Source organism: Hippopotamus amphibius, chromosome 13 (assembly GCF_030028045.1).
Source record: "Hippopotamus amphibius kiboko isolate mHipAmp2 chromosome 13, mHipAmp2.hap2, whole genome shotgun sequence".
NCBI lineage: Eukaryota > Metazoa > Chordata > Mammalia > Artiodactyla > Hippopotamidae > Hippopotamus > Hippopotamus amphibius.
Genome location: NC_080198.1, coordinates 44,196,312 through 44,222,067, shown reverse-complemented (window position 1 = coordinate 44,222,067; position 25,756 = coordinate 44,196,312). Strand labels below are relative to the sequence as shown.

Below are 25,756 nucleotides of genomic sequence, written 5' to 3'. Positions count from 1 at the left end.
GGGAGCCAAGGAAGCCCTCACTGTGAAGATGGTTGGTTAAATAAAAGCTGGAAGGAAGTGAAGAAGCAGCCGTGCAGATACCGGAGCGAAGGTGGGTGGAGAGAACGGTAGGTGTGAATCCTAGTTGGGAGCCTGCCTGGCGGGTCAGAGAAACAGGGGGGAGGCCAGCGTGGCTGCAGCAGAGGAAACACTGGGCAAGGCGGGAGGAAAAACCAGCAGAACTGGTTGGTGCCTTCAGGGAGCACAGGGTCATTTTTGTCAAAAGCTATTCAGAAACTTATGGCTAGACTGCAGTTCAGTTCGAACCAAGGATTAGGAAACTGGTTGGTAATTACTGACTACCTACTTACCCCTCTGTGTTGGCTGACTTGTGAAGATTAGAGCAGTGGTTTGGGAGTCAGTGGGACTGAGGACCTTCCCACGGGAGGCTAATGATAGTCTAGGTTGGAAAATCTTGGCTGTGCAGACGAGGATCCTGCACAGAGCTGGCCTGTCTTGTTTGCTGTCACCCTGAGGGATTGCTGTGTGAGTGGGTCTGGAATTAGCCCTTCCGCCACACGAGGCAGCACGCTCCACCTCCGAAGAATTCTAATTGTTAGAAAGTGTTTCTTTACGTTGAACTAAAACTGGCTTCTCTGTAATTTCTACCTTAGTTAATTCTAGTTTTCCCTGTGAGGACTACTCAGACAACATTTGTTATTTCATTTACTTACAGGAGGAATTACATACCTTCCAGTGTGCAAGTGAAGTTTAGACTGTAGTAATATCACAGTTGTTATCTTATAATATCTTACATTTAAGGTGCCAGAAATATTTTATTGAGTATTTTCAGCTAACTACTGATAACAGACGTGTATTTCTTTACTACCCTGTGTAACTATTTTTAGCATCCCTTGTTAACATATCTGTCAGTGTTTGGTGTTCCTTGATTTCAGTGTTCACTTTACTTCCTCCTTTATTGAAGAGAATTTATTCAACTATACCTATTCATTCTAGATGGAGTTTATTTCACATTCATTTGGCTGTTAGATTACAAACCACCCCATAACTCAGTGAATTAAAACAAAGATCTGTTATTTTGACTCTCGTGTCTGTGGGTTGGCTGTGGGCTAAGCTCTAGGCTGATAGGCTGTGAAAACTTTTACATTAATAAGTTGCCTAAGTTGGGGTAACTCCAGTGGACCCTAGTGAAGTTGGGTTCTTGTATAGTTCTGTTTGGTTCTGGGTTAAGTCTTCCCAATCCTTATATGCATTCAGTGGCCATGGTCAACGTCACCAAAATAAGCATGGTAGTCTTTCACAACACCAGGGCCCCAGTGTGACTTCCCAACTGCTGTGGCTTAATTTCCTTAGTGGTCTCAAGCATTTCACCTGAGCTTCCTGCACCCTCATCTTTCTGAATACCCTGTTCTACCTAATAGCAGTTTCTATACTCTTCATGCTTAGAGATTCTGTGATGTGGGAGCAATGATTGATTTTAAGGATTTAAAAAAAATATATATATATATATATATATATTTATTTATTTATTTGGCTGTTTCGGGTCTTAGTTGTGGCATGAAGGATCTTCATTGTGGCACATGGGATCTTTCATTGCAGCACGCGGGCTCTTCATTGTGGCGCATGGGCTTCTCTCTGGTTGTGTCACATGGGCTCAGTAGTTGTGGTGTGAGAGCTTAGTTGCCCTGCGGCATGTTGTGGGATCTTAGTTCCCTGAACAGGGATTGAACCCATGTACCCTGCATTAGAAGGTGGATTCTTAACCACTGGACCACCAGGGAAGTCCCTGATTTTTTTTTAATGTTATCTCTAAGATAGTTCTAGAAAATACTTTACTCTTCTGTATTTAGTGAAATGTCACTTATTTAATGTGTGGTTTTAAACATGGAGATGTAATTCACATGCCATAAAATTCACCATTTAGAAGTGCACAATTCACTGCTTTTTAGTGTAGTCACAAGGTTGTGGGACTGTCTCCATTATCTAATTCTAGAACATGGTCATGACTTAAGACAACCCCATGTAACCCCTTAGCAGTCATTCCCATTCATTCCTTCCCCCAGTAACCACTAATCTCCCTTCCATCTCTATGGTCTTGCTTATTTTGGACATGTCATATAAATAGAATCATATAATATGAAGCCTTTGTGTTTGGCTTCTTTCACTTAGCAAAATGTTTAAATTTCAATCTTAAATAAAAGGCACAAATAATCTATTTTTTTAAAGTCTTTATCAAATTTGTTACAGAATTGCTTCTGTTTTATGTCTTGGTTTTTTGGCCATGAGGCATGTGGGATCTAGGTACCCAAACAAGGATGAAACGCACACCCCCCACATTGGAAGGCAAAGTCTTAACCACTGGACAGCCTGGAAAGTCCCAAATAATCTAATTTAAAATCTTGTCACCTGAGAAACTTTTATATGTTTAAATAACAAAATTATTTTCATCATGTATTTGAACTTTTCTTTTTTCTCATTACCTTGATATCATTAAAACTTTGCATTAACAAACTGCCCCTATTAGCTTCAAAGAGTATTTAAACATGTCTACATGAAGTTTTGAATCTGAAGTAAATTCTTATGTGATGAGTAGGTTTAATCCAGCTCTTACTTTTAGGAATTGTTTTCATTTGAAATGAATATAGTGGAAATGTATAAGATATGAATGCTCTCATAAATCTTGAACTTTAGTTGAACATAAAATGGGCATTTCTTGGATCTTACATGACATTATTCAGTAAGGTAATATTACCAGAATTTAAAAATAGTATAAGGTACTCCCTCTTGCAAGAGCACTGGAATTACAACTAACTGCTGAACAATCATAGACAGAAAGACATTGGAACTCACCAAAAAAGACACCCCACATCCAGAGACAAAGGAGAAACCACAATGAGACAGTAGGAGGGGCGCAATCGTGTTAAAATCACATCCCATAAATGCTGGGTGGGTGACTCACAAGCTGGAGAACAGTTATACTGCAGAAGTCCACCCACTACAGTGCGGGTTCTGAGCCCCACGTCAGGCTTCCCAACCTGGGGGTCCAGCAACAGGAGGAGGAATCCCCAGAGAATCAGACTTTGAAAACCAGTGGGATTTGATTGCAGGACCTCCACAGGACTGGGGGAAACAGAGACTCCACTCTTGGAGGGCACACAAAAAAGTGTGCTCACCAGGACCCAGGGGGAAGGAGCAGTGACCCCATAGGAGACTGAACCAGACCTACCTGCTGGTGTTGGGGGGTTGCCTGGGGAGGTGGGGGGCGGCTGTGGCTCACCAAGGAGACAGGGGCACTGGGAGCAGGCATTCTGGGAAGTGCTCACTGGTGTGAGCCCTCCCAGAGTCTGCCATTAACCCCACCAAAGAGCCTGTAAGCTCCAGTGCTAGGTAGCCTCAGGCCAAACAACCAACAAGGTGTGAACACAGCCCCACCCATTAGCAGACAAACAGATTAAAGTTTTACTGAGCTCTGCCCACCCAGCCCTACCCACCATCAGTCCCTCCCATCAGGAAACACCCACAAGCCTCCTTGATAGCTTCCTCCACAAGAGGGCAGACAGCAGTATCAAGCAGTATCAGCAGTATTTCGTCTTGTGGAACTGAAAACCACAGCCACAGAAAGATAGAGAAAATGAAAAAGTAGAGGACTTTGTACCAGATGAAGGAACAGGATAAAACTCCAGAAAAACAACTAAATGAAGAGGAGATAGGCACCTTTACAGAAAAAGAATTTAGAATAATGGTAGTGAAGATGATCCAGGACTTTGAAAAAAGACTGGATGCAAAGATCAAAAAGTTTACCAAAGACCTAGAAGAATTTAAGAGCAAACAAACAGAGATATGCAACACAATAACTGAAATGAAAAATACACTAGAAGGAACCAATAGCAGGTTAACGGAGGCAGAAAGGCAAATAAGTGACCTGGAAGACAGAATGGTGATAATCGCTGATGCGGAAAAGAATAAGGAAAAAAGAATGAAAAGAACTGAAGGCAGCCTAAGAGACCGCTGGGACAATGTTAAATGCACCAACATTCGCATTATGGGGGTCCCAGAGGAGACGAGAGAGAGAAAATACTGGAAAATACTGGAAGAGATTCTAGTTGAAAATTTCCCTAACATGGGAAAGGAAATAGCTACCCAAGTCCAGGAAGTGCAGAGAGTCCCAGGCAGGATCAATCCAAGGAGAAACATGCCAAGACATATAGTAGTCAAATTAACAAAAATTAAAGACAGAGAAAAGTTATTAAAAGCAACAAGGGAAAAACAACAAATAAAATACAAGGAAACTCCCATAAGGGTAACAGCTGATTTCTCAGCAGAAACTCTGCAAGCCAGAAGGGAGTGGCACAATATATTTCAAGTGATGAAAAGGAAGAACCTACAGCCAAGAATACTCAACCCAGCAAGGATCTCATTCAGATTCGATGGAGAAATCAAAAGCTTTACAGACAAGCAACAGCTAAGAGAATTCAGCACCACCAAACCAGCCCTACAGCAAATGCTAAAGGAACTTCTCTAAGCAGGAAACATAAGAGAAGAAAAGGACCTACAGAAACAACAACAAAACAATTAAGACAATGGTAATAGGAACATACATATTGATAATTATGTTGAATGTAAATGGACTAAATGCCCCAACCAAAAGACACAGACTGGCTGAATGGATGCAAAAACAAGACCCATATATATGCTGTCTCCAAGAGACCCACTTCAGACCTAGGGACACATACAGACTGAAAATGAGGGGATGGAAAAAGATATTCCATGCAAATGGAAATCAAAAGAAAGCTGGAGTAGCAGTACTTAGATAAAATAGAATTTAAAATAAAAAATGTTACAAGAGACAAGAAAGAACATTACATAAAGATCAAGGGATCCATCCAAGAAGAAATAATTATAAATATATATGCACCCAATATAGTAGCACCTCAATGCATAAGGCAAATGCTAACAACTATGAAAGAGGAAATGCAAGGCAGAAATAGAGACACAGGTGTAGAGAACAAACCCATGGACACCAAGTGGGGAAAGCAGGGAGGGTTGGGGGGAATGAATTGGGAGATTGGGATACCAAACTGTACACTCTGAATATATGCTGTTTATTGTCTGTTAACTGTATCTCAATAATTAAGTTCTTTAAAAAAAAAAAACAGAAAAAAAATAGTATAAGGTAGATGCCAAGTTGGCTTTTCTTTTCTCTTAAAGATGCTTTGAGAACTCTTCTCTGTTAAGCTAATACTTGGATAAAGATAGGCTTGTCATAAAACTTGGGGAAAACAAAGATCCCAACTTAAATCTCAGGTTATATCTTCCTTCTTGAACAAGAACATACTACAGCATCATTTTTCAATGCTGTATGTAGGGACAAGATAAATAAAGCTAGGTATCTGGAAAAGCCTTCATTGAACTTGATATTTACATGACAGTATTTTCCTTTAATGGAATCATAAGGTAAGATGAAGGTTCTCTTTCAGTTTCTCTTGCCACACAGTGTATCTTTTCATTTCTTGTCTTGCCACTCATATGAACCAACTGTACTGTACTTAATGAATCAAAGAAAAAACAGGTACTTTTCCCTTTTCCCCATTTACTTGGCTTCCTACTTGTAAAGTGGCTGTAATACTACCTGACTCATTCAGGTACCATGCAGGTAAATGAAGTCTTAAAGACTTTGAAACCTGTCAGGAAAGATGCTGTAGTTAACAAAACACTCCCTAACAAGTGGGCTGTAAGATGAATTCTTTATATGTAAATGTCTGGGTCTATGAATTTTCATTGATAAATTCAAGTATACAGTTAGACCTAGGTTCTAACAGAAAACCATAAAAAACATTGCCCTGCGAAGGCAGGAATTTGAAGAATGGTTTCAGGGTATGGTAGTATTAAGTGACCTCCAGCTTGGACTGTTTGCCAGTCTGTGCTTCTCAACGGCATGTCTGTCTATGGGCTGTGGTCATTCTCCTGTGTGATCGTTATTTTATACGCCCAGCTCTCAGAAGGAGTACATTACTTGAATTTTCCTTTCACAAAGTGAAAAGTTACAGAGATCTGAAATTCCATCTTTCTATTCTGTCCTTACAGTAGCACCGTGAAGTTGGTTTCCTCATCAATAAAATAGAGCTTAAATCTTCTTTACAGAGTTGGTAAGATTTAAATGAGATAATGTATCAATATGTAAAGCACTTGATAAATAATGGACTTCCAACAAATAGTAGCTATTATTATTACCACTATTTGGTACTGTCCTTGGGAAATAATAATGACTTGCTAGATGAATTAAAGATTTGATTTTTAAAGGCCCTTTTGAATGTTTCTGTTTAAAATATCGGGAAAAAAAGTGACTTTTATTTTACATTCACATTCCCAGACACACATAGAACAGAAATACAACTCCATTTTTAATGAAATAATAAAAAATAAAAGCAAAACTCTTAAACCAAAACCTTTGCAATATATCTGGCATATATTGTGAATTTTATACAAAGGTGAGCAATATATACCTCATTCGGCTGAGCAAAGTATGTATTTTTCCCAAATAAGTGCCACAGTCCTGAAAAACAGCTTCCCAGGCCCTGCTTGGCACCAAGGGCTGGGTAGGGAAGGGTGGAGAGTGGATTGGGAAGGGGAACAGGAGACATGGCAGGTGAATCAGAATCGTTTTTTCTTGGTAGTTAATCAAGAAGCTGAGATTTGTTTTGGACTCTGTTTTATTTATAGGAATAGGCAATGCTAGAAATTAAAAGTCACGGCATGCCTTGCTGTCTTAATTGCCTTCCAACCATGTTGTAGGACTTGGGTCTCACTGAGGCCCTGTATGAAACCTATGAGAAACGGGGGGTGGGCTGGGGTCTCAAGAATCTTTCACTTGCTCAGTTGGCACAAATATCCCAGTTGGGCAGTTGTATGGAGTAAATCACAGCAGGGAACAGAAGCAGTGTTTCAGAAGCCTAAAATGTTTTTTTGGGCCCTGTTATATTTTGGGGTGATGCTCTCAGTCCTGCCTTTCACCTGGGTTTGCCTTGCCCTCTTTATTTCGGCCTTCGCCCCTCTTCCTCTCTCAGGTGTGTTCCTGTCTCTGGCCTGCTTCAGGCCAGTGGACTCCGTATTTGGTCCCAGCTTTCTTTTCTGCTCTAATCCTGAGTACTGTGGAGATCAGGAAAGACTGGACAAGAACATCGAGGGCCAGTTTTAGGACTGTGGTGTTGACTGTTTTCACCTGTACTTTCTCCTCCTGGTTGGCTACTGACTTATTTCCAGGGTCACTACTGGGCATCCCTTTGCAAATCCATTCAAAGGATTAAGAGATGACAGAACAGCGAATAAGAGTGGGGGAGGGGAGGGTGCATCCGGGTGAATGATAATCATTCCCTCCTGGACTCCCTCTACCTTTTCGTCACTGTTTTAACTTTTTTTTTTTTTTTTTTTTTAAATTATCTTTTTTTTTTTTTTTTTTTAATTTTAATTTTTTTTTTTTGGGGGGTACACCAGGTTCAATCAACTGTTTTTATACACACATCCCCATATTCCCTCCCCTCCCCGACGCCCCCCCCTCGATTCCCCCCCACCCTCCCCGCCCCAGTCCTCTAAGGCATCTTCCATCCTCGAGTTGGACTCCCTTTGTTATACAACAACTTCCCACTGACTATTTTACAGTTGGTAGTATATATATGTCTGTACTACTCTCCCGCTTCTTCTCAGTTTCCCCTTCACCCCCCGCCCCCTCCCATACCTCGAGTTCTCCAGTCCATTCCCTGTATCTGCTTCCCTGTTCTTGTCACTGAGTTCATCAGTACCATTTTTAGATTCCGTATATGTGAGTTAGCATACAATATTTGTCTTTCTCTTTCTGACTTACTTCACTCTGTATGACAGATTGTAGTTCTATCCACCTCATTACATATAGCTCCATCTCATCCCTTTTTATAGCTGAGTAATATTCCATTGTATATATATGCCACATCTTCTGTAGCCATTCATTTGTTGATGGGCATTTAGGTTGCTTCCATGTCCTGGCTATTGTAAATAGTGCTGCAATAAACATGATGGTACAAGTTTCTTTTGGGATTATGGTTTTCTTTGGGTATATGCCCAGGAGTGGGATTACTGGATCATATGGTAGTTCTATTTGTAGTTTTTTAAGGAACCTCCAAATTGTTTTCCATAGTGGCTGTACCAACTTACAGTCCCACCAACAGTGCAGGAGAGTTCCCTTTTCTCCACACCCTCTCCAACATTTGTTGTTTCCAGACTTTGTGATGATGGCCATTCTGATTGGTGTGAGGTGATACCTCATTGTGGCTTTGACTTGCATTTCTCTGATGATGAGTGATGTTGAGCATCTTTTCATGTGTGTGTTGGCCATCTGTATGTCTTCTTTGGAGAAATGTCTATTTAGGTCTTCTGCCCATTTGTGGATTGGGTTATTTGCTTTTTTGGTATGAAGCTGCATGAGCTGCTTGTATATTTTGGAGGTTAATCCTTTGTCCGTTGTTTCATAGGCAATTATTTTTTCCCATTCTGAGGGTTGCCTTTTAGTCTTGTTTATGGTTTCTTTTGCTGTGCAAAAGCTTTTAAGTTTCATGAGGTCCCATTCGTTTATTCTTGATTTTATTTCCATGATTCTAGGAGGTGGGTCAAAAAGGATGTTGCTTTGATGTATGTCAAAGAGTGTTCTGCCTATGTTTTCCTCTAGGAGTTTGATAGTGTCTGGCCTTATATGTAGGTCTTTAATCCATTTGGAGTTTATTTTTGTGTATGGTGTTAGGAAGTGTTCTAATTTCATTCTTTTACATGTTGCTGTCCAATTTTCCCAGCACCACTTATTGAAGAGGCTGTCTTTTTTCCATTGTATACTCGTGCCTCCTTTGTCAAAGATAAGGTGCCCATATGTGTTTGGGCTTACTTCTGAGTTCTCTATTCTGTTCCATTGATCTTCCTTTCTATTTTTGTGCCAGTACCATACTGTCTTGATCACTATGGCCTTGTAGTATAGTTTGAAGTCAGGAAGCCTGATTCCACCAACTCCATTTTTCCTTCTCAAGATTGCTTTGGCTATTCGGGGTCTTTTGCGTTTCCATACAAATCGTAAGATTTCTTGCTCTAGTTCTGTGAAAAATGCCATTGGTAATCTGATCGGGATTGCATTAAATCTGTAAATTGCTTTGGGTAGTACAGTCATTTTCACGATGTTGATTCTTCCAATCCAGGAACATGGTATATCCCTCCATCTGTTTATGTCATCTTTGATTTCTTTCATCAATGTCTTAAAGTTTTCTGCATACAGATCTTTTGCCTCCTTAGGCAGGTTTATTCCTAGGTATTTTATTCTTTTGGTTGCAATGGTGAATGGGAGAGTTTCCTTAATTTCTCTTTCTGCTCTTCCGTTGTTAGTGTATAGGAATGCAAGAGATTTCTGTGCATTAATTTTGTATCCTGCTACTTTACTAAACTCATCAATGAGTGCTAGCAGTTTTCTGGTAGAGTCTTTAGGGTTTTCTATATATAGTATCATGTCATCTGCAAAGAGTGATAATTTTACTTCTTCTTTTCCAATTTGGATTCCTTTAATTTCTTTTTCTTCTCTGATTGCTGTGGCTAACACTTCCAAAACTATGTTGAATAACAGTGGTGAGAGTGGACACCCTTGTCTTGTTCCTGTTCTTAGAGGGAATTCTTCCAGTTTTTCTCCATTGAGAACAATGTTGGCTTTTGGTTTGTCATATATGGCTTTTATGATGTTCAGGTAATTTCCTTCTATGCCCATTTTCTGGAGAGCTTTTATCATAAATGGATGTTGAACTTTGTCAAAAGCTTTTTCTGCATCTATTGAAATGATCATATGGTTTTTATCCTTCAATTTGTTGATATGATGTATCACGTTGATTGATTTGCGTATATTGAAGAATCCTTGCATCCCAGGGATAAACCCCACTTGATCGTGGTGTATGATTTTTTTAATGTGCTGTTGCAGTCTGTTAGCTAGTATTTTGTTGAGGATTTTTGCATCTATATTCATCAGTGATATTGGTCTGTAGTTTTCTTTTTTTGTGACATCTTTGCCTGGTTTTGGTATCAGGGTGATGGTAGCCTCATAGAATGAGTTTGGGAGTGCTCCGCCTTCTGCAATATTTTGGAAGAGTTTGAGAAGGATAGGTGTTAACTCTTCTCGAAATGTTTGATAGAATTCGCCTGTGAATCCATCTGGTCCTGGGCTTTTGTGTGTTGGGAGATTTTTAATCACTGCCTCAATTTCTGTACTTGTGATTGGTCTGTTCATGGTTTCTATTTCTTCCTGGTTCAGTCTTGGAAGATTGTATTTTTCTAAGAATGTATCCATTTCTTCCAGGTTATCCAATTGATTGGCATATAGTTGCTTGTAGTAGTCTCTCATGATGTTTTGTATTTCTGAGGTGTCCGTTGTGACTTCTCCTTTTTCATTACTAATTCTGTTGATTTGCATCTTCTCCCTTTTTTTCTTGATGAGTCTGGCTAATGGTTTATCAATTTTGTTAATCTTCTCAAAGAACCAGCTTTTAGTTTTATTTATTTTTCTTATGGTTTCTTTCCTTTCTTTTTCATTTATTTCTGCTCTGATCTTTACGATTTCTTTCCTTCTGCTCACTTTGGGGTTTCTTTGTTCTTCTTTCTCTAGTTGTTTGAGGTGTAAGGTTAGGTTGTTTATTCGATCATTTTCTTGTTTCTTAAGGTAGGACTGTATTGCTATAAACTTCCCTCTTAGAACTGCTTTTGCTGCGTCCCATAGGTTTTGGGTTGTTGTGTTTTCGTTGTCATTTGTTTCTAGATACTTTTTGATTTCCTCTTTGATTTCTGTAGTGATTCCTTGGTTGTTTAATAGTGAATTGTTTAGCCTCCATGTGTTTGTATTTTTTGCAGTTTTTTTCCTGTAATTGATATCTAGTCTCATGGCGTTGTGGTCTGAGAAGATGCTTGATATGATTTCAATTTTCTTGAATTTGCTGAGGTTTGATTTGTGACCCAAGATGTGATCTATCCTGGAAAATGTTCCGTGTGCACTTGAGAAGAAAGTGTAGTCTGTCGTTTTTGGATGGAATGTCCTATAAATATCAATTAAGTCGAGATGGTCTAATGTGTCATTTAAAGCTTGTGTGTCTTTATTTATTTTCTGTTTGGATGATCTGTCCATTGATGTAAGTGGGGTGTTCAAGTCTCCCACTATAATTGTGTTCCTGTCGATGTCCCCTTTTATAGCTGTTAGCATTTGCCTTATGTATTGAGGTGCTCCTATATTGGGGGCATAGATATTTACCATTGTGATATGTTCTTCTTGGATGGATCCCTTGATCATTATGTAGTGCCCTTCCTTGTCTCTTTTAATAGTCTTTACTTTCAAGTCTAATTTGTCTGATATGAGTATTGCTACTCCAGCTTTCTTTTGACTTCCATTTGCATGGAATATCTTTTTCCATCCCTTGACTTTCAGTCTATATGTATCCCTTGGTCTGAAGTGGGTTTCTTGTAGGCAGCATATAGAAGGGTCTTGTTTTTGTATCCATTCAGCCAGTCTGTGTCTTTTGGTTGGAGCATTTAATCCATTTACATTTAAAGTGATTATTGACATGTGTGTTCCAATTACCATTTTCTGAATTGTTTTGGGTTTGTATTTGTAGGTGTTTTCCTTTTCTTGTGTTTCCTACTTAGAGAAGTTCCTTTAGCACTTGTTGTAAGGCTGGTTTGGTGGTGCTGAATTCTCTTAACTTTTGCTTGTCTGGAAAGCTTTTGATTTCTCCCTCAAATCTGAAGGAGATTCTTGCTGGGTAGAGTATTCTTGGCTGTAGGTTTCTCTCTTTCAGGACTTTCAGTATATCCTGCCATTCCCTTCTGGCCTGCAGAGTTTCTGTAGAAAGGTCAGCTGTTATCCTGATGGGTTTTCCCTTATATGTTGTTTGTTGCTTTTCTCTTGCTGCTTTTAATATTTTTTCTTTGTGTTGAATTGTCGTTAGTTTGATTAATATGTGTCTTGGTGTATTTCTCCTTGGGTTTATTCTGTATGGGACTCTCTGTGCTTCTTGGACTTGGTTCATTATTTCCTTTCCCATGTTGGGGAAGTTTTCCACTAGAACCTCTTCAAATATTTTCACAGACCCTTTCTTGTTTTCTTCTTCTTCTGGGATGCCTATAATTCGAATGTTGGTACGTTTAAGGTTATCACTGAGGTCTCTGAGGCTGTCTTCTAGTCTTTTTATTTTTTTATCTTTTTCCTGCTCTGTGGCGTTTATTTCTTCCATTCTATCTTCCAACTCACTTATTCGTTCTTCTGCCTCAGTCATTCTGCTGGTTAGAGCATCTAGAGTATTTTTAATTTCAGTTATTTTGTTATCCATTGCTGTTTGTTTTTCTGAGTTCTTATGAACTGTTTCTTGTACTTTCTCTAATTTGTTATCGAGATTTTGTATCATTTTTACTATCATTACTCTAAATTCTTTTTCAGGCATTTTTCCTATTTCCTCCTCATTTATTTGGTCTTGTGGGTTTTTTTCCTGCTCCTTTGCCTGCATGGTGTTTCTTTGTTTCCTCATGGTTGTCCAAGCTTTTGGGGTTGCTTGTCCTGGTGATAGAGGTGTTTATAGAAGACTGTCCAAGCCTCAGACTAATGTCCAAGTATTGGATTAGACGAATATTCAGTCTAGGAAACACATACATGTATAAGACACACAATTATTGAATCCGTTAGGACATAAGGCTCTAGAAAGACCTGACAGAACCCCAGTGTGCTATCAGATATTCAGAGAGAAACCCAGCAGAAATTGACAACTGAAACAGAACAAATCAGAGACAAAAGCAAAAGCAAACAAACAACAAATAACACCCTACACATACAAACATCAATCCAGGGAGATTTTGTAAGCTAGGATCAAATATAGAAATGAGCTGGAGTACCACCAGAGAGAATGGAGATTCTCAGAATGTAATTAGACAACTGTACTAAGAACTAAGATAAAGACAAAAGCCTAATATTAATACCAAGGCAGTGCATCATCTGGAGAATAGAGCAAGGAGTCTGAGCAGACCGATAGTGTTGCTTATAAGTATGTTAAGATAAAATACACTTAAAATGGCTGGAAGAAAGGGGAACAGAAGAGCGTAATGTGGTTGGAAATATGCAAAGAAAAAGAAAGGAATAGAAGTGTATAAAAGAAAGGGATGAAAGGAAAGTATGAAAGATATTTTGTCCGTACTACCAAAAACTTAGCTAGATATAGAAATATTTTAAAAGCCAAAAAAAAAAAAAAAAAAAAAGAGTAAAAAATATCCTTATAAAATTATGTTGTAAAACTTGTAGATCCCTTAGGGCTAAGATCGTATTTAATAAATAAAAAAAAAAAAAAAAAAAAAAAAGAGAGAAAGAAAAAAAAAAAAAAAAAAATCCAGAACTGATCCCCGAATGGACCAGTTCAATAGGTATTGATACTACTATTTCTGTTTCCTTAGCGTCTCAGCTGTAAGTGTCCTTTTCCTTGCCTTGGGTTTTTTTTTTGCGTTATTCTGTGACCAGCAGAGGTTCCTTTATTGTTCGTCTGTAAGCCTCGGTGTGTGGGGAGGGAGAGGGTGCAATAGTGGCTCCTTCTCCTGGGAGGGAGTGAGCAGTGGCGCACTGTTGCTTCAGTCAGGCTTGGAGGTGCCTGTTGCAGAGGGCGCTGGTGGCTCAGGCGTACACAGAAAGTCTTAGAGTTGGGCCTCTCTCGGGGTTTTTTCTTTTTGATGCTGGTTTTTTTTTTTTTTCTCTCGGCAGCCTCCCTGCTGCTGGCGTTGCAAGGAGTTTTAATCTAGCCCCGCCCGAGCGCCTGAGGGTGCTTGTTATCCCTGAGCACCTTATGTGGCCCCGCAGGGCGTCTCTCCGCTGCCTGTTGCAGAGGCGCAGAAGGAGAGAGAGAGGCTATGCGCGCGGCTCCTCCTCCCCGCCCGGGAGCCTGCAGCCTCCAGCCGCCATCATGGCCGGGCAGCTCTCAGGGATCGGCACTCCTCTCCGCGGACCTCCTCCCTCCTGTCCTCTCGGTCCGTCACCCTACCGGCAACAATGTTTCTCCCCCTGAACCAGCTCTCCGGTTCCCACGCTCCCGCTCCTGGACCCTCCGTTCAGCCGCGGATCGATGTCTCGGTCCGGGAACGCTGAGCTGCGCTGCGGACCCTCTGTATGTTTCTCACTCCCTCCCGTCTGCCACAGCTCCGCCGCTTCACCCTCTTTGAGCCCTCGTAGATGCCTCCCTACCGGCTATGTCAGGTTCTCCGCAGCCCTTTCCGGTGTCCGAGGCCGTCTGCTGGTGTTCAGCTGGTTCTCTGTGGGAATGACTGTGTCCTTCCGTGCATTCCCAATGCATCTGTGGAGAGGGATGCACTCCACGTCTCTCTACTTCGCCGCCATCTTTTTCTCCCCTCTGTTTTAACTTTTAAAAACAGCTTTATTGAGATTTAATTGACATACCTTACAATTCACCTATTTAAATGGTACAGTTTAGTGATTTTTTGGTGTGTTTTCACGGAGTTGTGAGATCAGTTTTAGAACATTTTTATCATCCTCGAAAGAAACCCCATGCTGGTCAGCAGTCTATTCATCACATCCCCCAATCCCCTCTGTCTTGGAAACCATTCATGTATTTTGTTTTTATTGATTTACCTGTTCTAGAAATTTCATATACATGGAATAATATAATACGTGGTCTTTTGTGACTGGCTTCCTTCACTTAGCATCATGTTTTCAACTTTTATCCACATTGTAGCATATTTCGGGACTTAATTCCTTTCTTGCAGAATAATATTCTATTGTATGGATATACCACATTCTGTTTATCCATTCATCAGTTGATGGACATCTGGATTTTCCATCACTCAGCTATTGTGAATGCTGTGAACGTTCACGCACAAGTTTTTGTGTGGACATGTATTTTCCTTTCTCTCGGGACATATCTTGAATATATCCCGAGAGAAGGGAATACGAAGGGCTTGAATTTCAGGGTCATATGCTAACTTTATGATTAATCTTTTGAGAAATTGCCACACTGTTTTCCAGAGTGGCAACACCATTTTAAATTCCCCCCAGCAATGTTATGAGAGTTGCAATTTCTCCACACCCTTTCCAACCCTTGTTATTATGTGTCCTTTTTTATTATGGCTGTCCTGATGGTGTGAGGTGATACTGCACTGTGGTTTTGATTTGCATTTCCCCAAAGGTTAAGGACATTGAGCATCTTTTTATGATTTGTAGAGGACTGACCTTGGAACAGAAGAATCGTGGAGAAGGAGATGAGAACTCTGTGATGTATTTTTCATGTAGTGACAGCCAGAATGATCATTTTAGGGGGCACGTTTTATCATGTGACTCCCTCTGCCAGCTCTGCTGCTCTTAGGAGCAAGGCAGGATCATCAGCAGCTCTTATTTCTCCACCTTCATCTCAAGCCACTTTCCCCCCTTCTGCCTGTGCTGTAGCCACACTCACCTTGTCTCTGGCTCTTTCAGGTACTGTGCTGCTTTCCACCCCATGCCGGCCCACATTCTTCGTACCTTGTTACTTCCTTCAGTGCTCACTTCCAACACCGTTTTCTCCCAGAAGCCTTCCTTGATATCCCGTATGCTCCTTTGTCGCACATATTACAATTTTAATTCAAACGTGAATTATGTAATTCATTAGTTCCTGTCCATGCCATCTGCTAGAATGAAAGCCCCATGGAGGCAGGAACCTGCCTGTCCCATTCACAGTTTCATCCCCTGCCCAGTTCCTCGTGCGTGGTGGTTGCTCAGTAAACATGCACTGACGGAGTGACAGTGGACAAGAGTAGCGCTCAGGCTCCATTTCTAGAATAAGTGCTTCGATTCCCAGCACCTGCTCACAAGTCTCAGCCACAGCATGCCCCGTACCATGTGTTGTCACTCAGACCTCATCTGCAGTGATGCGTTTCATATCTTTCTTCCTTCGACATGGGTTTATTCAGAACCTGATATACATGAGATAGTATGCGCTGGATTCTTTAAGGCCACCAAAATGGTTAAATTTGAGCTGCTTGCCCAGTTCTTACCCAGTTCCTCACTTTTGGAATCCAGCTGACTCATCTCCAAGGGGCGGATCCTGTTGCTTTGGAGCACAGCGGAAACCAGTGGCAGAGACTGAGAACATAATCTTGGATTTTGCAGAGCAATTTTTGGGAGCTACAAACTTGCAGTGACTGTTTTTGCTTCCTTCATTTTGTCTGACCTTAATCTTGAAATATGGAGAACTATGTGTTAAATAGATTGAACTGTCCACTTTTCCTTCTTTAATGTTTCATTGAGATGGAATGCCCTGGGTGTCTTTACTCCCCTTCCCAAGAGTGTTGTCATCAGTGCTCACTTAGGCTTCTTAATGCGGAATACTCAGAGATAGCAAAGCCATATTATCACTTATCAAAAAAGTTTTTTTTTAATGAAAGAAAAGACATTTAACAAGCTCTGACTAGGTCAGATTAAAAACATGTTAAAAACAAGAAGGCGGGACATAGAAGGTGCAAGTCTATCATAGTGTCGGCAAATAGCATACAGTGAACTGCACGTCCTGTAAACATCTCGAAGAGCTACTGAACGACGTTTGAAGCTATCTTCCAGAAAAAAGGAAAGATGTAAGTCCATTATTTAGGGAAGAATTCGAGAAGTTAGCATGTGAGTGAAAGAAAGTAACATGGCTCGGTCATTGAAATAGCTGGGTTTAAGTCCTGAGTCTACAGTTTATTGGGTGAGATGTTTTGGGTCTTAATCTCTTTAGGATAATGGCACTTATTTCATGTTTGTTTTGAGGATTAAATGATAATATATGTAGATTTGTCATGTATAATGAATAAACTTAGCCCAAGCATCTAAAAATAAGTACTAAAAATAACTGAGTGGCCCTCACATGGGACCATATAAGCAGATCATTAGAGGGAGAAAAGTGAAGCCAAGATATTAGATTCTAAGACAGTATCAGGCATTTTAAATGAGTTAAACTTTACTGCTTTAAGTAGGTTACAATGCAGTGTACTGAAAAATTCACAACTGTGATCTCAGAGCCCTTTTCAAAAAAAAAATAATTGAAGTATAGTTAATTTACAATGTTGTGTTGATGTCAGGAGTACACACACACACACACACACACACACATATATATATATACACTTTTCATATTCTTTTCCATTATAATTTTTTACAAGGTAATGAATATAGTTCCCTGTGCTGTATGGTTGGACCTTGTTGTTTGTCTAGTTTATACGCAGTAGCTTGCCTCTTCCAATCCCAGACTCCTAATTTATCCTCCTACCCCTTTCCCCTTTGGTAACTATGAATTTGGTTTTTATATCTGTGAGACTGTTTCTGTTTTGAACTTATTTAGTTCATTTGTATCATATTTTAGTTTCTACAGATAAGTGATATTTATCTTTCTCTGCCTGACTGACTTCACTTAGTATGGTCATCTCTAGGTCCATCCATGTTGCTGCAAATGGCATTACTTCTTTCTTTTTTATGGCTGAGTAATATTCTATTTTATGTACTTTATATATATAGAGAGAGTGCGAGTGCACATGCGAGCGAGCAAGCAAGCATACTATATCTTCTTTATCCATTTTATATGTGGGTGGACATATAGGTTGCTTCCATGTTTTGGCTATTGTAAATAGTGCTGCTGTGAACACTGGGGTGCATCTTTTCGAATTAGAGTTTTCTCCGGGTATATACCCAGGAGTGGGATTGCTGGATTATATGGTAACTCTATTTTTAGTTTTTTAAGGAATCTCCATATTGCTTTCCATAGTGGCTGTACCAGTTTACATTCCCACCAGCAGTGCAGGAGGGTTCCCTTTTCTCCACATACTCTCCAGCATTTATTATTTGTAAACTTTTCAGTGATGGCCATTCTGACTGGCCTTTGTTTTTTGTTTTTTATAATTATTTATTGTTGGGATCCTGCCTTCCTTCCTTCCCTTTTTATTGAGATATAATTTACATATAATATTGTATATATTTAAGGAATACACTGTGTTGATTTGATACACATATATTGGAAAATTTTATCACACCACATAATTATCGTTTCTTTTTTGTGGTAAGCACATTTAAGTACTACTGTCCTCGCAACTTTCAAGTATAAAATACTGTATTATTAACTATATTCACCATGCTGTACATTAAATCCCTAGAACTTATTCATCTTGTAACTGCAAGCTTATACTCAGAGCCATTATTCCTTTTTTTTTTTAAATTTATGTATTTTTATTTATTGGCTGCATTGGGTCTTCGTTGCGGTGCATGGGCTTCTCATTGTGGTGGCTTCTCTTGTTGTGGAGCACAGGCTCAGAGTCATTGTTCTTAAGAACTTGCAAAGAAATGGGGTGCCTAAGATCTTAGGATGGAAAATACCTCAATTACAGAAAGAGGAATGGAGGAATTTCAGATCTATAAATAAATCTGTCTCCATAAAATGATGATGTTGTTAGTTTGTGATAACTAAAAAAAGGAGGGTCTAATCAGGGAAGGCCTGAGACCATATCTGAGAGGCAATCTTGGAGATGGAAATGATTAACTCTTAGATCATACAATTAGACTGTGACATTTGAACAGAGAACTGAGTTAGGTTGGGTAATGCTAGCTTGTGGGGAAAAAGAACCAATATTACAGTAGATTGGGGGGGACTCGAGGGGGGGGCGTCAAGGAAGGGAGGGAATATGGGGATATGTGTATAAAAACAGTTGATTGAACCTGGTGTACCCCCACAAAAAATAAAAAAATAAAAAATAAAAATGCAAAAAAAAAAATATTACAGTAGATTAACACTAAAGAAGTCTATCAGTTGTATAATAGTAGAATTTGTGGCCTTCCTGGTCAGTGGGCTGCTTTCTTCCATGTGGTACCCATCTCCTTCCATTTCATGGATCCTTCATCCTCCTGGGTCTGCAAATCCTCTGCATCCAACAGACAGAGGAGTAATATAGTGGAGAAGGCACACCTGGTTCTCAAGAACCCAGGTAGAGATGAAAATACTTGCAAATTATCCATCTGATAAGGAATTAATTTCTAGAATATATAAAGAACTCCTATAACTCAACAACAACAAAAAATCAAACAACCGAATTCAAAAAGGGGCAAAGGACTTGTATAGATATTTTAAAAATATATATATACAAATAGCCAATAAGCACATGAAGAGATGCACAACATTATTTGTCATTACGGAAATGCAAATCAAAACTATTTTGAGATACTTCCTTGAACTTATTAGAATCACACTAATATTTTTTTAAAGAAGGAAAATAACAAGTGTTGGTGAGATATGGAGAAGTTGGAGCCTTCATGTGTTGCTGGTGGCGACATAAAATGATATGACTGCTGTGCAAGACAGTATGGTGATTCCTCAAAAGTTAAATATAGAGTTACCATATGATCTAGCAATTTCCCTCATAGGTATATGCCCAAAAGAAGTGAAACAAGGCCTCAAACAGATACTTATGCATGAATGTTCATTGCAGCATTATTCACAAGAGCCAAAAGGTAGAAATAATCCACATGTCCATCAGCAGATGAATGGGTGACAAATGTGGTATATACGTACAGTGAAATATTATTCAGCCATAAAAGGAATAAAGTTCTGATCCATGCTACAAAATGGATGACCCTTGAAAACATTGTGTTAAATGTTAGAAGCCTGAAAGTAGAAACTGAAAGTAGAGTAGTGGTTACCATGGGTTGGGAGAAGGGGGAAATGGGGACTTCTATTTAATGGGTACAGAGATTCTGTTTGGGATGGTGCAAATGGTGTGGAAATAGTGGCAAAGGTTATACAGCATGATGAATGTATTTAAGGTCCCTGAATTGTATGGTTAAAGTGGTAAATTTTCTGTTACATATGTATTTTTACCACAACCAACAAAGAACCCAGCTGGAAGTGACACACGTCCCTCTTGCTCACATCCCATGGGTAAGAATTGGTGTCTGGGCCATGCGAGGATGCAGGGAGTTTGGGCAATGGAGAGCCTGGCTGAGCTGCCACTTTCCAGCAAAGATACCATAGTTTGGAAAGAAGAGCACAAGTATTTTGCAGATAGCAACTATTTTGACATCAAAGCCTTTTTTTTTTTTTTTTTTTTAGTATGTATGTATTTTGCAAAACAGTAAATCCACTTTGGAAGTAACTTCCTTGAAACTGTAGGATCAGAAGATCCTGAAAAGTTCATATCAAACATGAGCCAGGTAAAAGAAATTAATATTAAAGTTCCCATTTTAATAATTTTAAATATATAAAATGTTGAAAATGAGTAAAATGTTACATATATAACATTACATATATGTAATATATATTAATGTTTGTTCTTTGTCTTATTATTAAGATTTCTATGAATGTACTTTGATTTTCCTGTCCCTCTTTTCCCCATATGTTCATTTGTGCTTAAACTTCAAATTCTCGACCACATTGCTTTCAGGAGGTGGGCTACTGTCTGATGGCCCAACTCTGGGGCGTCAAATGACATCTCTGTGTAGGGAAGAATGTCAAGTTTACTTCTGGGATAAACATTACAGAAATGTTGCAGATAGAACTAGAGGCTCCTTAGCTTTAGGTATCCATGATGGAGAGGCTAATGGAAACCATTCCTTCTAAGGAGTACAGAGGATGCTGGGATGCTTGGCTTGTAAGCCAGATGGCTAATCAGAGCTTCCAGCACTGTCTGCAGATGCATCCACCTCTCCTGGGAAACGGGAGGAGGTTCATGTTTTGAGTTGCTCCAGTAGGCAGGACCTTGGGTCCTAGGGAAAGTTCCAGGGCAGCCACGTCCTTTTCAGCATAAGACAGTTCTTTCCAATAGTTTGAAGACTCAAGTAGAGAGAGGTCAGCTTCTGGACAAAGTGAGTGCCACAAGTCTCCAAGGGAGACCAAACAATTCCAGTGTGGATGGGAGGTTTGCTTATGGCCTCTAGAGTCCCTTGACTACTCTAGAGATTCTGTGATTCTTTCTTACACTTGCCAGTACTTTGCAAATATTCCTGCAACCTCTAAGATGAAAAGCAGAGGAGGAGTTAATGTAATGAAAGAAAACTATTAAGATGTAAATTGTTTTCTCTGTTAAGTGCTTTCCCGATGTGCTGAAACACACATTCACTTTTATTCCCTTCTGTCTGGGCTGCTGACACTCGGAAACTAAAGATGGAAATGTGGAATCAAGCAGGTTATACCCATACAAAGAGAGACAGCTAACATCTGGCTCTTGCTTTTTTCCTTTAAATGATATAATCAGCGTCACATAGTATGTCTAACGCCTTCTCTTTTATATTCTTAGTTTTAGAGAAAAAAATCAAATGCCAGGTGGCTATTACTACAGCACATTGCTGGCATATTCAGCAAACAGTAGGACATTTAAAGTGAGGACAGTTATTAATGGGATTAGAACAGTAATAAAACTTTATAGGGGAGTTTAATAACTCATTTACAGACCATGAAACAAAGCTAACAGTCAACCTTCATGGGTGAAGTGTTCTATTTGTCCTGTGGTCCACTGCTTTGACTTTTAGTCAAATGTCAAGAGATCACTTAGATTTCAAATGTCTTTATGTGCATCTTATTGTTAAAGCCTGTAGAATTTTGCACAATTAAAAAATGAGTCCCCAAAGAACAATAATTTAATGTTAACATTTTCAGTAAAATGTAAGCCATCAGCTCTTTCCATTTACAGATACAGAAATGAGTGATTGGCAGACAATATGATCTTCTGTCTGCATAAGCACCAAATTTTGGATTTAATCCAGTTTTTCTCTCTAGGTGTCTCTTGGATATTAGGTATAAATAGCTGAATGAATCATAGGGCTTTTATTTCTCATTCTGTTAACAGTTTACACCATAATTGAGTCTTTCTGGGCATTATAGTTTGTCCTCCCCTCCTTCTTAAGAGCTCTTCTACTGCGCCAAGCCCAGAAGACTTCCTTTCCTGTTGGAGACAATTGTTCTGACTTGGGTTTTGTTTCCTTCAGTTTCATTTGGTACCCCGTTTTTGAATCACAGAGGGGTTAGAGTTGGAGTATTCCTAAAAATCATATATTCAAAAACCCCTCACTGTATGGATGGTGAAAGCAGTGTCAACAAGGTGCAGAAACTTGCCCTGGGCTCCCCCAGCTGGAAAGCGACTGGGATGACCTTGAGATGTAGAGGTTGTGACTTGTGCCCCTTTGCTCCCTATGCCTTCACCAGGGGCTAGGTCACCTCCGTCTTCAGAAGTGCAAGTGTTTGGTCAAAGCACCGCTGGATATTCTCTTCTGCCTCTCATTTGGAACCAAGCTTTTGCTTTAGTTTTCTTTGCTGTTCATGAAATTGACTGGAACACAGCCTTCTCTCATTGAGGGTAATATTACTGATGACTCGTGGTTCTCCTTTATAGACATGGGTCAGTATCTTTTCCCTTGATGTTCTTGGTGACCAGTAGCATGCTATTTTCTTTGGAAACATCTGGCTAGTGTTGAGAAAAGACATCTCTGCCTAGAGAATAAAGCCACGCATTCTTTAATTCCGGGCTTCCACCAGCAGAGCTGTCTATCCGGGGATGGCATTCACTCTAGTGCTCAAATATGTAACTGGTATGGAAAACGTCATGCTTACTTTAAAGATAAGTTTCAAATAATCAAAAAAGTGAGGAGTTGTTACATTTGAAATAAAGAAGAAAGAGTAATTGTTTGGGGACAGGTCCGTTTTGTGAAATTGAAGCAGTCAGCAGTTGGTGGAATGACCACACAATGCTCAGTCTTCCTAATTATGTCTTGACAAGATGGCCAATCCAAAGGGTTTTGACTCAGACAACGTGATCAGGTATTCGTTGTTGGATAAAGGGATACTCATTCAGATTTTTCTAGCACAACATTGAGCATGTCATTTTTGCTTAAATATTTATTAAATGATTCAGTAAAAGAATGAATGTGCAAATGCACTTGAAAATTACATTCAAGATAATTGCATATGGGGTGTGCTTGTAGGAGGATCAGGTGAGAAGAGAGAGAAGAGGCCCAATAATAAAAATGATGACAATAATTACAGTAATAAGATGTGGGACCCAAAATGGTATGTGTTTTAAAGACCAAGCTGTCTTGAACAGCTCTGAATCAGGGTCTCTACCTGACAAGGTGAATGTCCCTTGAGGAAAACCAGTCATCCACATCCTGAGAGCCCATAGAGGGAGCTTTCACAATGGCAGCATGAAAGTGGAACCTGGTGTTGGCCTGAGGGGTTATTTTACTTTTTTTTTTTTTCCAGATCTTTATTGGAGTATAATTGCTTTACACTGTTGTGTCAGTTTCTGCTGTACAACAAAGTGAATCAGCTGTATTTATACATATATCCCCATATCCCCTCCCTCTTGAGCCTCCCTCTCCCACCCCTCTAGGTCATCACGAAGTACCGAGTTGATCTCCCTCTGTTAAACAGTTGCTTCCCACTAGCCATCTATGTTACATTTGGCAGTGTATATATGTTAGTGCTACTCTCTCAGTTTGTCCCAGCTTCTCCTTCCCCCACTTCCCATGTCCTCAAGCCTGTTCTCTACATCTGCATCTTTATTCTTCCTCTGCCACTGAGTTTGTCAGTACCATTTTTTTAGATTCCACGTATATGTGTTAGCATAGGGTATTTGTTTTTCTCCTTCTGACTTACTTCACTCTGTATGACAGACTCTAGGTCTGTCCACCTCACTCCAAATAACTCAGTTTCATTCCTTTTTATGGCTGAGTAATATTCCATTGTATATATGTGCCACATCTTCTTTATCCATTCATCTGTTAATGAACATTTAGGTTGCTTCCATGTCCTGGCTGTTGTAAATAGTGCTGCAATAAACATTGGGGTGCATGTATCTATTTGGATTATGGTTTTCTCTGGGTACATGCCCAGTAATGGGATTGCTGGGTCATATGTAGTTCTATTTTTAGTTTTTTAAGGAACCTCCATACAGTTTTCCATAGTGGTTGTATCACTTTACATACCCACGAACAATGCAGAAGGTTCCCTTTTCTCCACAGCCTCTCCAGCATTTATTGTTCCTAGGTTTTTTGATGATGGCCATTTTGACCGGAGTGAGGTGATACCTCATTGTGGCTTTGACTTGCATTTCTCTAATGATTAGTGATGTTGAGCATCTTTTCATGTGTTTGTTGGCCATCTGTATGTCTTCTTTGGAGAAATGTCTATTTAGGTCTTCCACCCATTTTTGGATGGAGTTGTTTGTTTTTTTGATATTGAGCTGCATGAGCTGCTTATATATTTTGGAGATTAATCCCTTGTCCGTTGTTTCATTTGCAAATATTTTCTGCCATTCCGAGGCTTGTCTTTTCATCATATTTATGGTTTCCTTTGCTGTGCAAAAACCTTTAAGTTTCATTAGGTCCCATTTGTTTATTTTTGTTTGTATATCCTTTACTCTAGGAGGTGGGTCGAAAAAGATCTTGCTGTCATAGAGTGTTCCGCATATGTTTTCCTCTAGACGTTTTATAGTGTCTGGCCTTACATTTAGGTCTTTGATCCATTTTGAATTTATGTTTGTGTATGGTGTTAGGGAATGTTCTAATTTCATTCTTTTACATGTAGCTGTCCAGTTTTCCCAGCACCACTTATTGAAGAGGCTGTGTTTTCTCTGTTGTATATCCTTGCCTCTCTTGTCGAAGATAAGGTGACCATATGTATGTGGTTTTATCTCTGGGCTTTCTATCCTGTTCCATTGATCTGTATTTCTGTTTTTGTGCCAGTACCATACTGTCTTGATTACTGTAGCTTTGTGGTATAATCTGAAGACAGGGAGCCTGCTTCCTCCAGCTCAATTTTTCCTTCTCAAGATTGCTTTGGCTATTTGGGGTCTTTTGTGTTTCCATATAAATTGTATAATTTTTTGTTCTAGTTCTGTGAAAAATACCATTGGTAATTTGATAAGTATTGCACTGAATCTGTAGATTGCTTTGAGTAGTATAGTCATTTTCACAATATTGATTCTTCCAATCCAAGAACATGGTATATCTCTCCATCTGTGTCATCTTTGATTTCTTTCATCAGTATCTTATAATTTTCAGCATACAGGTCTTTTGCCTCCTTAGGTAGGTTTATTCCTAGGTATTTTATTCTTTTTGTTGCAATGGTAAATGGGAGTGTTTCCTTAATTTCTCTTTCTGATTTTTCATTGTTAGCATATAGGAATGCAAGAGATTTCTGTGCATTAATTTTGTATCCTGCTACTTTACCAAATTCTTTGATTTACTCTAGTAGTTTTCTGGTAGCATCTTTGGGGTTTTCTGTATATAATATCATGTCATCTGCAAACACTGACATTTTTACTTCTTTTTCAATTTGGATTCCTTTTATTTCTTTTTTTTCTCTGATAGCTGTGGCTAAAACTTCCAAAACTATGTTGAATGCTAGTGGTGAGAGTGGGCACCCTTGTCTTGTTCCTGATCTTAGAGGAAATGCTTTCAGCTTTTCACCATTGAGGATGATGTTAGCTGTGGATCTGTCATATGTGGTCTTTATTATGTTGAGGTAGGTTCCCTCTGTGCCCACTTTCTGGAGAGTTTTTTTTATCATAAATGGATGTTGGGTTTTGTCAAAAGCTTTTACTGCATCTTTTGAGATTATCATATGGTTTTTATCCTTCAATTTGTTAATATGGTGTATCACATTGATTGATTTGCATATATTGAAGAATCCTTGGATTCCAGGGATACACGCCAGTTGATTATGGTGTACGATGCTTTTGATGTGCT

At 39.4% G+C, this 25,756-nt stretch overlaps 1 protein-coding gene across 9 annotated transcripts in view; it reads left to right on the top strand.

The window, feature by feature from the left end:
- Nucleotides 1–25,756, top strand: part of ULK4 (unc-51 like kinase 4) — a 559,288-nt gene that overhangs the window by 308,029 nt on the left and 225,503 nt on the right. The window lies entirely within an intron of this gene.